Consider the following 12701-nt stretch of genomic DNA (forward strand, 5'->3'; position numbering starts at 1 on the left):
GCACAGAGATTGTGCCACAGATTTGTCCCTCCAGTGGACAAGAGTCTGGGATATCCATCCACCAACGCACATTCCTTCTTGGTTGATGTTACTTCCCACCCCCAACGTCATAAATTCTGTCACATTTCTGGGCTATTTCTGTGCTAGGAATTTCCAAAGTCATGAGGCAGAAAAGCAGAGGCATTCCGCAGGTACTTGAAGTAGGATGCTGACAACGTGCACAGGAACTGTTCACCACAACTGCCACTGCAATCACAGGTGGGCTGGGGGCATGTGGAACCAGGCACCACCCACCCACCCCTTTGTCAAAGTCATAAAGCCTAGAGCTGTCCTCGAATTTTCCCTTGGATTCCACCTTTCTCTCTCTTCCTCCTCTTAGTCGCCAAACCTGGATTGAGCCCACCTACTAAATTTGTTCTCCAATTTATTACTTCCACTCTGTATCAATTACCCTGTGTAACTGCAGACCTTATCATCGCTGGCCTCCAATCGCTTCCTGCTCCATTGTTTTGTCCATCCCTTCACCAAAGCTGCTTTTCTAAAGTATGAATCAATTATGTCAGAGGCTCCCTATTGTTAATGTCAGAGATGACAAATGCAAGTGCCAACTCTCTTTGATTGAAAACCATTCCCCAGGAGTGTCATGCTGAAAAGATTTCTAAGGCCATGCCTAGGCTCAGTGGGAAAGAGTAGGATGACCAATTCCATGTTGCCAGGGATGAGGGAGGGGAGGTGAGTCCATGTGCTAGGTCGTCACCAGTCAGTTACAGGAAATGTCCAGCCTTTTTATGTAGCATGCAAGGACGGTCAGCACCTGACTGCAGTCCACCTTCCTCATTTCTCCCGTCTCTTTCCTGCCACCCTTCTCCTCATGTCCTTCTCTCTAGTCATGCAAAGTTTTGTGCTATTTTCTGAATTGGCCCAGCTCTTTCATATCTCCTTGACTTTGCGCTCACTGTTCCCTCTGCCTACAGTGCCCAGCCTGGCTCTTGTTGCCTCATCCCTCAAGGGCCAAATCAAAATACTCCTCCCTGAGAAGAGATCAGTAACCTCTCCAAGACAAAGAAATCCCTTTTGCCCCAGTCCCCGTCCTACTGCTTTCTAGTTAACTTTAATTAGCATATAATTCTTTGTATAATTGTATTTTTAATGGAGTACCTTCCACCTCATTTATCCATTATCAATTAAACAAACAAACACTAATTTTATTGATCCAGGTTAGCCCTGCATAGTCCCCAACATGGAATTGTCTGGCGAAGCGTAGATTATAGAATAGAGCTTAAATGTGAGGCCGAATGTGTCCTCCTATTCCAGCCCTAGGAAATGGAAATACCTGGCTCCATGGTCTTGTTTTAGGAGGTAAACCTGGTCATTGGCAAGGCCAGCAAGAAGGAGGTGGCACCTGCACCCTACACAGATGCACATAATGAGAATATATGAACTGCTCCTTAGCCCAGGCCATAAAGCAGCAGGCAGAAATAAATATTAACCATGAAAAATAATAATGTAGTTTTTTGTTGTTAGTGCCATGGGTCAGTTCCAACTCTTAGCGACTCTGTGTACAGCAGAGCGGAACCCTGCCCAGTCCTTTTGTGCCATCCTCTCACCTTCCGGTGCTGTACCAGACAATGCTCCCCTGCTATTCATAGGGTTTTTGTGGCCAGTTTTTTCAGAAATGGGTGGCCAGGTCCATCTTCCTAGTCTGTCTAGTCTGGCAGCTCCACTGAAACCTGTCCACCATGGGTGACCCTGCTCGTATTTGAAATACTGGTGGCACAGCTTTTAGCATCACATCAACACACAGTCATCACAGTGTGACAACCAACAGATGGGTGGCACCGTTCCTTGACAGGAAATGAACTTGGGATGCAGCAGTGAGAGTGCCAAATCTTAACCACTACACCACTAGGACTAGCAAAAGGACAGTAACAGTCCTAATATTTCTTTTATGTTTTCTTTTTTTAGTGAAGAAGATTGGCCCTGAGCTAACATCTGTGCCAATCTTCCTCTATTTTGCATGTGGGGCACTGCCACAGCATGGCTTGATGAGTGGTGGTAGACCCGCACCTGGGATCTGAACCCACCAACTCCGGGCCACCATAGTGGAGTGTGCAAACTCAACCGACCCCTCTTTTATGTTTTGGATAACAAAAATAAACTAACATTTCAGAAAACAACAAAGCAGATGGAGAAAGGGAGTGTGGAGCGAGGTAAAAGCATTTGATAACGGGTAAATGAGGGGGCCAACACGCCATCAAAATTTTTCTTGTTTTTCCTCATTCAAAGCTATGTACTTGATTAAAAGAATCTTCAATATTGTAAGTTGCCAATGTGCTGCTGCTTTCTGATGTCAAAGATCTAGGGGAATAGTATTTCATAAGCCTATAAAAAATGTTAAAAATCCTTTACCGTGTAATTACATTACACAGAGTTATGGCTCCCCATGTAATGGCTGCTGTATAAGAAAAAGAGCATTTGTAAAGTCCAGAGTGGCCTAGTAAAGCAAGGACTACTACATTTTATTGCTTCGTGTAACTTCACTTACAAGGTATATTTGCAATAAACCTTGCAAAATCTTTCATGACCATGTGTATAGGTAAAACTGAGAAAGTGGTTATAGCTGTTTCATTTGAAATATCAGGAGCATGTTGCTGTGTTCTAACTCGTCAACTGGAAAATTCTGCTGCCCTTGAAATCATGAATCACTCTATTTAAGAAAAAGCATTACCCAGAGTTTTCAGCAAAGGCCTTAGATAATTAGTGTCCAGCAGGGTAACAACTTTTCCACATTGCTTTTTTCATATAATATTATAAAATGATTGTATTCTATTAGACAAGCTATTTAAATCAATTAGCCAAGTATTTATTGAGCAAATACTGATTTTCTTATTCCTCCTACCTCATGGAATTATTTTATTCCATGCTTTTATGTGTGTGCAGTGTGTGTGTGTACAGACAGACCAAAATCCTTTCAGAGGAGAGCTCTGTTCTTTAAGGTTAAAGCTTTAGTAGACAAAATGGGCCTTTGAAGCCATGATTTCTCTAAATCTCACTGAAATGACACTTAAAAAATACAAAAAAACCCAAATGAAACTAAAGAAACACAAAAGAAAGCAAATCCATAACAATTTGGGAAGGAATGGATAAAAATCATCAGCAGTTGATGAATTTCTGGAATATGGAAAGCACGTGGATTGTGGGGAAGACTCAGCCAGCACAGAGAGGAGGAAATTGGTGAAGGTGAAACCCAGTTCCCTAGTAGAACCCCGAATAAATTCCAAGCTGTGATGTGAGAGAGTATAAAGTGGGGTGTACATCCGGGTGTTAACTGCAGGTCTGCTGTGGAACACCTGATCCGCGTTTCTGCTCACCCTCCATTCTCTTCCCCAGCCCCTGCATGTGCAGAGCAACTGACAGTAGCAGTTATCCACAGGCCAAGAAATGCTCTGAAGTTAAATGAACTGCCTGGAAATAAGCAGATTTAGCATGTGGATGTACATGCTATGTTCTGTAGCAAATCTTTCCTCATTTGGGCAGAGGGTGGCCACTCTATCAGCTCCCTCCTGGTGATAGGAGACTTACCCTGACCAGCACACACAGCTCAAAAACAGCCTTGCACTCCAGTAGGGACGTCTGTAGAGAAAATAGACTGTGCCTGAGCAGAGGAAATCTGAACAAGCTCCTAATATCAATCAATCTCATTCCTTCATTCTCAACATGAACGGGCAACCAGAAGCACACAGAGAAGGACTGAGAAGAAACACACGTGACAATTAACCTTGAAGAAAAGAGAGAGAATTCGGAAAACAGAGGAGAAGTTTATAATAAATTGAGAAATTTATTAAACCCAAGGACAAGAATGATCTATTTGAATTTTAAACCAAAAAGGCCAAATTTTTCAACAGAAGGCTGGAAAGAAACCCATGGAAGTCATCCAGAATTCAGAGCAAAATGACAAGAGAATAAAATGTAATATAAACATTCAGAGACATACAAGATTAATTCAGTAGATTAAACATCTAAGAGAAATTCCAGAATCAAAGAACAGAGAAAATAGAAGGGAGGAAATAATTTTTTTAATTTTTGAAGGAAATTCTCCTGAGATGAAGAAAGACATTAATTTTTTTATTGAAAGGTAGGATAGAATATCAAAAAGAAATGAAAGGAAAAAAATACCCATATTTGTACATAGACTATGGAAGTCCTTAAACACAAATGATAAAAAGAAGTTACTACAGAGTGGGAAAAAAATGAAGAAAGGAATAAGAATCTGATTTGCATCAAAATTTCTTTCAGAAAAGCTGGATGCTAGAACTGGTGATGCAACGCCCTCAAATTTCTGAGAGAAAATTAGGTTGAACTTAGATTCTATATTCAGTTAAATTATCAATCAAATGAAGACAAAGTAATCACATATTTAGACATGGAAAGCCTGACAAAATGTTCCTTTCCTCCTTTCTATAAAAGGTTCCTTGAGGATGTACTCCTGCAAAACCAAAAAGGGATCCAAGCAAGAGGAAGACATGAGTGCTGAGACTCAGTTGCTCTAATAGAGAAATATAATGAAAAGAATTCTTGGAACGATTACTGTGCAGCAAGCCTGGAAAACAACCATTCAAAATTAGAACAGGGAGCCAGAGAGTTCTAAGCAGAATGTCTTCAAGAAGACAGTGAATTTGGTGTTACAGGCAGCAAGGCAGCATGTTGAAAAAGCTGGAAATGCTTAGTGATCATTAGAAACATTATTATCCTGAGAACTGTACAAAAGTGAAAAAAGAAAGCCATTTAGGAACATTAAGAAAAAATCTATACAAGAAAGTTGTTGTATAAATATAAAGCAAACTAAAAATGACAAAATTTTCGGCAAGTAGTGGAATGCAATGAAAGGATTTATTTGAATTTAATTTTTGAGATAGTTTGCTTTGAAAGCCCAGGTTTTATGTGATAGGACTACATTTCCTCCTCCAAGTTCCAATCCTGCTCTGTATTTCTGCAGTCGTTCATACTTGCCTGATCATAACGTCATCAACATTACTTATGAGTTTTCAGCTTTTAAGATCATTTCATTAACAGCACAGAAAACTTAATGATAGATACTGAACAAAATGTATATTTTGTCAAGTTTAATATTTTTAGAATATTAGTATGTTTGACAGAAATTCAGAGGTAGCAGAGGTGGGACAGAGAGAGAAGTGTAGGAACATTTTTTCTTTTTTGGTGAAGAAAATTGTCCCTAAGCTAACATCTGTGCCAATCTTCCTCTATTTTGTATGTGGGATGCTGCCACAACATGGCTTGATGAGTGGAGTAGGACAGGCTCCGGATCCGAAATTGCCAACCCTGGGCCACCGAAGCAGAGCACAGGAACTTAACCACTACACCACTGGGGCAGCCCCAAGAACATTCATTTTCTAATCCTATATGTAACTTTTTTGAAGAAGTAGAAATTGAGGCTTCAGTATATTACCTGAAGATAAAAAGACTCCCAAAGTACTAAAAGTATAACAAACAACTATCAGTAGACAAAGAGGAAAAGCAAGATAGAGGTTATCTTGGGTGAGCTAAGTCTGTACCTTTCCAAGTGGGTTGAGGTTATTTGAAATTATAGAGGCTGCCAAGGGGCAAGTATGCATGAAACTAATGGTACTTACGCTTCAGGGCTCCTCACTAATCCAGGCCCCTTCCAAGGTGTGGAACCATACACACTGTCAGAGGAATTATTTTGCTTAAAAGAGTCCTACAGAATGAATACCTTTCAGGCTCCACAAAACCTAACTCTGGCCCTGGAGGTGACAAGCTGAAGAGATCAAAGAGGTCGAGCAGCTCACCTCTGGGGAAAGATGTGGGGAGAGGGAGTTGTGAGAAATTTTGTCCTTCAATATGACTTGTTAAGACTGTTTAGGGCTGGCCCCATGGCTGAGTGGTTAAGTTCACGTGCTCCGCTTTGGCGGCCCAGGATTTTGCCAGTTCGGATCCTGGGCGCGGACATGGCACTGGTCGTCAGGCCATGCTGAGACGGCATCCCACATGCCACAACTAGAAGGACCCACAACTAAAAATACACAACTAGGTACTGGGTAGGGGGGTGGTTTGGGGAGAAAAATAAAATCTTTAAAAAGACTGTTTAAACTCTCGAACATGTATATATGTTACTTGCTTGGCAGTATAGTCTATTTCGAAGTATTCATTAGATGGGGTGGAAATCTCCCATCCGCCATCCTAAACTAGACTTACAGCCACCCACTTGCGACACACAAAACAAAGGCTGCAGATACTCTTTCATGCATCTCAGTAGACGCTATTCTAAGTGTAAGACAAATAGATACATGCAGAATGAGGTGTTTTGTTTGTTGTATCTAGTGAGCAGATTAAAAAATACCCAGATTGAAAAATGCTGATGAAAAGGATGAGGGGCAGGGCCCACGGTCCGTGAGAACAAGACAAGACGCTGAAACGCATGCTCCATTGCTGGTATTTCTTCTTCTTGTCTTTCTTGTCTAATAGCCAAGGTCATTTGCAGGCCCCTGGAAGAACGAGAGAGGCTTGAACACTCAGCAGGATAGTGATAGCATAAAGGGGGAAGCTCTCGGCCCTGACTGAAGTGAGCGAAGACAGAGGCAGGAGACTGGTGACACCTGCTGTCTCAATTGTAAGCAGTATGTTTATTATTGTGAGCCTCCCAAGAAGAGAAGGCTGAATCTTAGTGCCAATTCTCTTCACCCTCCCCCACAAACGTTTTATATATCTTTGTGCAAAAATATTCACGCATCTCTGGTTATTGCTATGGCTAGTCTGATAAAACTGGAATGATGGGGTCAAATGGTGTGAACATTTAAAAGTGCCTAATACATGTGTCTCATCACTTTCAGTAAGCCTTGTGCCAGTTTATACTTCCACTGGCAGTATATGAGCTTACTTCCTCCAGGAAATGCTATTTTTATTGTCCGTTACTTTTAGAGGCCGCCTAATGAGGGGGAAATAACCTACAGTCTATTCTGCCTCCGCTTCTTAGTCATTGAGTGTCCTTGGATGAGCCCCTTCAGCTCCCCAGGCTTCAGTTTTCTTACCTGAGAATTAAGCCAGGTTGGATTAGATCATTGGTCCTCAAAATGTGGTCCCCAGATCAGCAGCATCATCCGGAACTTGATAGACATGCACATTTTAGGGCCCACCCCAGAGCTACTGAAGCAGAAACTCTGGAACTGGGGTCCATCAATCTTGTTTGAACAAGCTCTCAAGGTGATTCTGATGCAGCTAAAATCTGACAAGGGCCAGATTGGATGACCTCTAAGCTCTGTTCTATCTCAAACAGCTTTGATCTATCATTTTGAAACAGATAAGAGAATTAGAGGAATTTTCAAGGTGGATTTATTGGTGTGACTCTTTGGTGTACATGAGAATTGAACCTGACATACATATTTTTGCATCTGGCTTCTCAAACATTTTCAACAGCATCACATAAGACATGTCTGATTTTACCGCAGATAGACAAGATCACCAACAATGAGCAGGGATGACCAGAAGCAATATGGTGTGGAAGATAAGACACTGTTGTGACATCAGATAAATCTGAATTTGAGTTACAGCTCTGATGCTTACAAGCTGTGTGACCTTGGGCCTCAGTGTACTTATCTGGAAAATGGAGATAATTAGGAGAATTGTTAAATTAGTTAAACAAGGTGATCATTGAAGTGGTTTGAATGCCTTAGGAGCCTACAAACCCAAACATTAGCCTGTAATGCCTCCAGGTTAAGAAATCAAAACCCTAAGGGACAACCAGTCACAAATAGCCAACTGAGCTTTCCCAAATAACGCAAGTGCTTAAGCTATAGCCAATCAAATAATTTCCTTGGTTTGTTTCCGTATCTTCTCTATAAGTCTTGCCCCAGCTCCTGTGGGTGGAAAGCTTCTAACCTCTCCCAGTTTGGCACTGCCTGTTTTGAATCAACTTTTGCTCAGATAAGCTCTTAAAATTTGGGGGGCTGGCTAGGTGGTGCAGCAGTTAAGTGCGCACGTTCCGCTTCTCGGCAACCCGGGGTTCGTCGGTTCGGATCCCGGTTGCGGACACAGCACCGCTTGGCAAAAGCCATGCTGTGGTAGGCATCCCACATATGGGGTAGAGGAAGATGGGCACAGATGTTAGCTCAGGGCCAGTCTGCCTCAGCAAAAAGAGGAGGATTGGTAGCAGATGTTAGCTCAGGGCTAATCTTCCTCAAAAAAAAAATTTTTTTTTATATGCCTTACTTTATCTTTTAACCATTTGTACTTTACAGAATTGTTGTAAACATTAAGAAAGACACCATGTGTAAAGCTTTAAACCCAGTGTCTCGCATATAGTAAGTGGTCAATGAATGTAAACTATTACTTGTTGTTCCTAAGATACTAAAGCTCAGCTAAATTCATCTCCATAAAAGCAGGCCCTCTTACAGCACAAGTCCACAAGAAAGAAGTAACACGAAGAGCTTGGAAAACCATTGACTGGTGAATTGACGTGATCACAAGAAGAGGGCCCAAAGCAGCACAGGTGAGCTGCAGAATGGTGGGAAACCACACTTGTAGGAAATGTGAGGTATTGACGCAAAGCAGGTTGTTCTTTTTCAGTTACAGTATCTTGCAGACATTTATAACCTCTCTTAGCTTAAACTCCTGTGGGATGGATAAGGGCAAGAGTTTTCTCCCCCAAAGGCCTGAACTTGAACACTTCTTATTCTCTTTGGCAATTTTCTGTCCTATGCCCATTTTTTTTAATGAAACCTAACACTCTAAGACAGGATATATTCATAATTAAGTAGCCTCATTATCGGGGACCTTCAGGGTCACTGTTGAGGTATTGGAGCACAGCCTACTGTCATATCACTAAGCGGGGTGTCTCCAACTCAATTAACAGCACACTTTTTAATGACAAAAGAATTTCAGGACCAGCCCAGCTTCCCTCCCTCTCCTATGCCCTTGTTCTGGTTCCTAGAAATACCAACCTTAGTCTTCTTCTCCACATGACGGCCCTCTTTCTTCTTGTAGTTGACTTGACATTGTGGATTCCTTCAAACAAGTACATCTCTATGTTACTTTAATTCTCGCGGTAGAAATAGGACACTTTCCTGCGTTTTCTCAATTTCTCGACTGATTTTGCTGAGAATTGGGACTTGGAAAAACATAGAAATGTCTCGAGAAGTGCTGGGAAGGAATTTCCTCATGGAAACACTAATCCCTATAATTCACAATCTCATTTTGGAGAAAGGTCACTTGCTTTAAAAAACCAGGGGTATAAACTCACTCTATTTTATAAAGCAGTTTTGTCATATGTCCACTTTTGCTGTCACACAGCCTGGATGACTAACCTCCTTATCCTCGAAATCCTAGTCTCTGATGTCCTAGTGGCTTTTGCGGTACAACACTTATTTGCTTCCTGTGTCACCATGATTTGGCTCAGAGAGGTGGTTTCCTGAACAGGAACCCTGATAGCCCTCAAGCTCACAGGGGCCCTGCTTCCCACTACAATATATTGATTCATTGGCCTCCAGAGTGCAAGTGGCCACTGATTTCAAAAAATAGTGGTTGGGGAGAGAACATTAATTCGAAAAATTGGACCCACAAATATTAATTCATTGTACAAAAATGTATTGACCACGTAATAAAAGCCATGCATCATGCTAGTATTGGGGTCATAAAAAAGAATAAGACCCCGTGTCTGTCTTTGAGGAGTTATATAAACACATGATAAAAATATATGTTATTGTAGAGACATATACCTAAAGAAGTGGGGCGGGAGAGTTTTGGCCAAACTTCACAGAGGATGGTCTTAAAGATGGGTAAGAGTTCACGTGGGAAGAAAAGGGAGAAAATATTACCGCTTTAAGGACAAGCCCATATAAAAGCATTTCTCTTGGAAAATCCTGATGAAAGTTGGTAGGATGCACAAAGGCCTGATGTGTTTGCAAATTAATCAAGAGTTTAATATGGCCAGAGGGAAGTGTGCCTTGAGCAGAGCTGCCTTTGTTGAGGTGAAGATGGAGAGAATTTTTTATCCAACAAGGATGGTGATAGAGCTGTGTGGGCCCATCTGTCATGCTAAGTTTAGACAATCTGCACGTAGTGGAAAGTTATTGAAGGCTATTGAAATTATTAAATTAGCCATGCAGCATTACTTTCCCCTCTCCAGCAATTTGATAGAAGAAGCTTCTGAAGCTGTTCTTGGTTCTGTTAGTCAGAAAACTGTCAATTCAAGAAATTTATTTCTAATCCAATTCTCCTGAAGAAACCAGCTGAACTGCTCTGATTTCAGTTTTGCTCAACAGATATTTATTTAGGAACCAAGCATTATGCTAGGTGTTGTGTGTGCAAAGATGAATAAGGCAATTCTCCACCCCAGATCATTCTATAATCAACCGGGGCAACAGACATCTAAGCAGATAATATCAGAAAATATGTACAAAATACTATAGGCTTATCCCAGATGGGCTGTCGTGAGGTTTCATGAAAGATTTCTTAGGTTCTATCATATCTGACTATATACTGTGGGTCTTTAATAAATCAGTCAGAATTCCCGAGTTTAATAAGGTTTGCTAAGAGTAGATGAGGACACAGACGCTGAAGAAATTTCTCTGTTTCTCATTCTGTTTCATGAAAACATATTTTAAAAAATAGGTGATCTTCATTTGGAAACTATGCAAAAGGGTAGACAGTTTCAGTATCAAAAGTAAATCATGAATTTTCTGGAATTGTTTTAGAAATATGGCTTTCAGAGTAATTGAATTTTTAAAGCACAAATTTATTTGAAAAATCAACTAGTTGAACTGCTTTATTCACCTGATGAGGGAGCTATTCTCAACTATTGTAAAATGTGTGTTTCAGGTTGACATAGCTCTTCTTTGTTCAGCTTTGAACAATTCGTTCTTGTCACTAATGCATTGGTGAACACAATACCTCTTCTGTAGTCAGTTAGTATAATCCCTGTTTAAAAAAATGAGGTAACTCAGAGAGGGTTAGTAATTTACCCAAGCCCACACAGCCAGTGTTTGAGAAAGAGCAGAAGTTGAAGTTCCTGGCTCTCAATCCAAGATGCACTTCATTAGGCGATGTGACTTCCTTTTAAAAATAGTTATAAACACTGTCAGGCAATTTTTTATCGTTTTAACAAAACATGTAGTCACTATTTTTTTATACTAAGCCCTTGGAAACTCTGGGAATGAATTAGTTTCCTTGCACTTTTTCTTTTTAATCTGCCCACACTGGTTTGTGATTGTAGTGCTGTTCATGAATGCTAAGTTGCCGGCATTATTGTTTTTTTAAGGGAGCGGTGATTCATTTGCTTTTTAAAATGTATATCTAGACTGGTTTACTCTCCTATTTTGCATAACCAAACATCGACTATATTGGATAGAGCACAGTGCTAGCAAAGGCTCGATTGCTCGTTTTGCTGTGTAGTATTCCGTTATTTCTGACTTGCTCAAAATATCCAAAGTATTGGAATTAGGTAGGATAACATCTTCTTACCTTCTCTTCTATTCCTTTCGTCTATGTGTATTGGAAGAGAAAAACAGCTAAGACAGTGAAAAAGGTAGTTTGAGAGAGATATCCAAATGCAGTGACAGGCCCTGGGCGCCATGGTGAAATAGGATCTAAGCACCAGGTACTTCCTTTTCTTGAGCAGACATTCCCTATCTGGTTATATTGTTACTGATACTGGATCAATCAACAAATATTTGTCTGGGCCGGCAGGGTGGCACAGCAGTTAAGTGCACACGTTCTGCTTTGGTGGCCCGGGGTTTGCTGGTTCGGATCCAGGGTGCAGACATGGCACCACTTGGCAAGCCATGCTGTGGTAGGCACCCCACATATAAAGTAGAGGAAGATGGGCATGGATGTTAGCTGAGGGCCAGTCTTCCTCAGCAAAAAAAGAGGAGGATTGGCGGCAGATGTTAGCTCAGGGCTAATCTTCCTCAAAAAAAATGAAAACAAGACCCAAATGTTTGTCTGTAGTCCATGGTCATTATTGGGATTATTTCCCCTCCTCTCACATTTTCTTTTCGTCTTTCTCCCATACCACGACCCTTCTCTTCTCCTCCCCTCCTCTCTTCTCCCATCCTTTTCTTTCCCATTTTCCTTTTCCTCCCTCTTCCTTCCCTGAGCTTCTATTACATGCCAGGAACCCTACCAGGCACTGGGAGGTGGAGACTTTAGGCATATGCCCTGTTTACAAACATCTCATCATCTACTGCTGTGGTTTTCAAAGAGTTTTCGCAACTAACTCACATAGAAAAGGCAAAATGTTCATCAATCTTATTATCTGTTACCACTTCTCAGCAAAAAAAGACGATGGTAATAAAGAGAAGAAATAATATAAAGTTTCACTTAATTTTGCGTGATGATTAAGATTGCAGATCCTTGAGCCTAACTACTTGAGTCTGAATCCTGATTCTGTCCTTTACGAATCACTTCATCTCCTAGTACTTCCGCTTATTCGTCTACAAAATGAGGATGTTAATAATACCTGTATCGTTTGCCTGCTGGGAGGATTAAAGCTTATAGAAAAGCGCCTGGTGCAGAGTAGGCCTCATCTCATATAAGTGTTAGTTATGATTGTGGTGTCTATTATTACTAATAGCAGTCCTAAATCATTTGAAAAAATAGTCTATGCACTTAAAAATAGAAGAGAAGTTTTACTTTTCCACACATAGGGAGGACTGTCATGATTCTGGGGA

The sequence above is a fragment of the Equus caballus genome, chromosome 6 (assembly GCF_041296265.1).
Source record: "Equus caballus isolate H_3958 breed thoroughbred chromosome 6, TB-T2T, whole genome shotgun sequence".
NCBI lineage: Eukaryota > Metazoa > Chordata > Mammalia > Perissodactyla > Equidae > Equus > Equus caballus.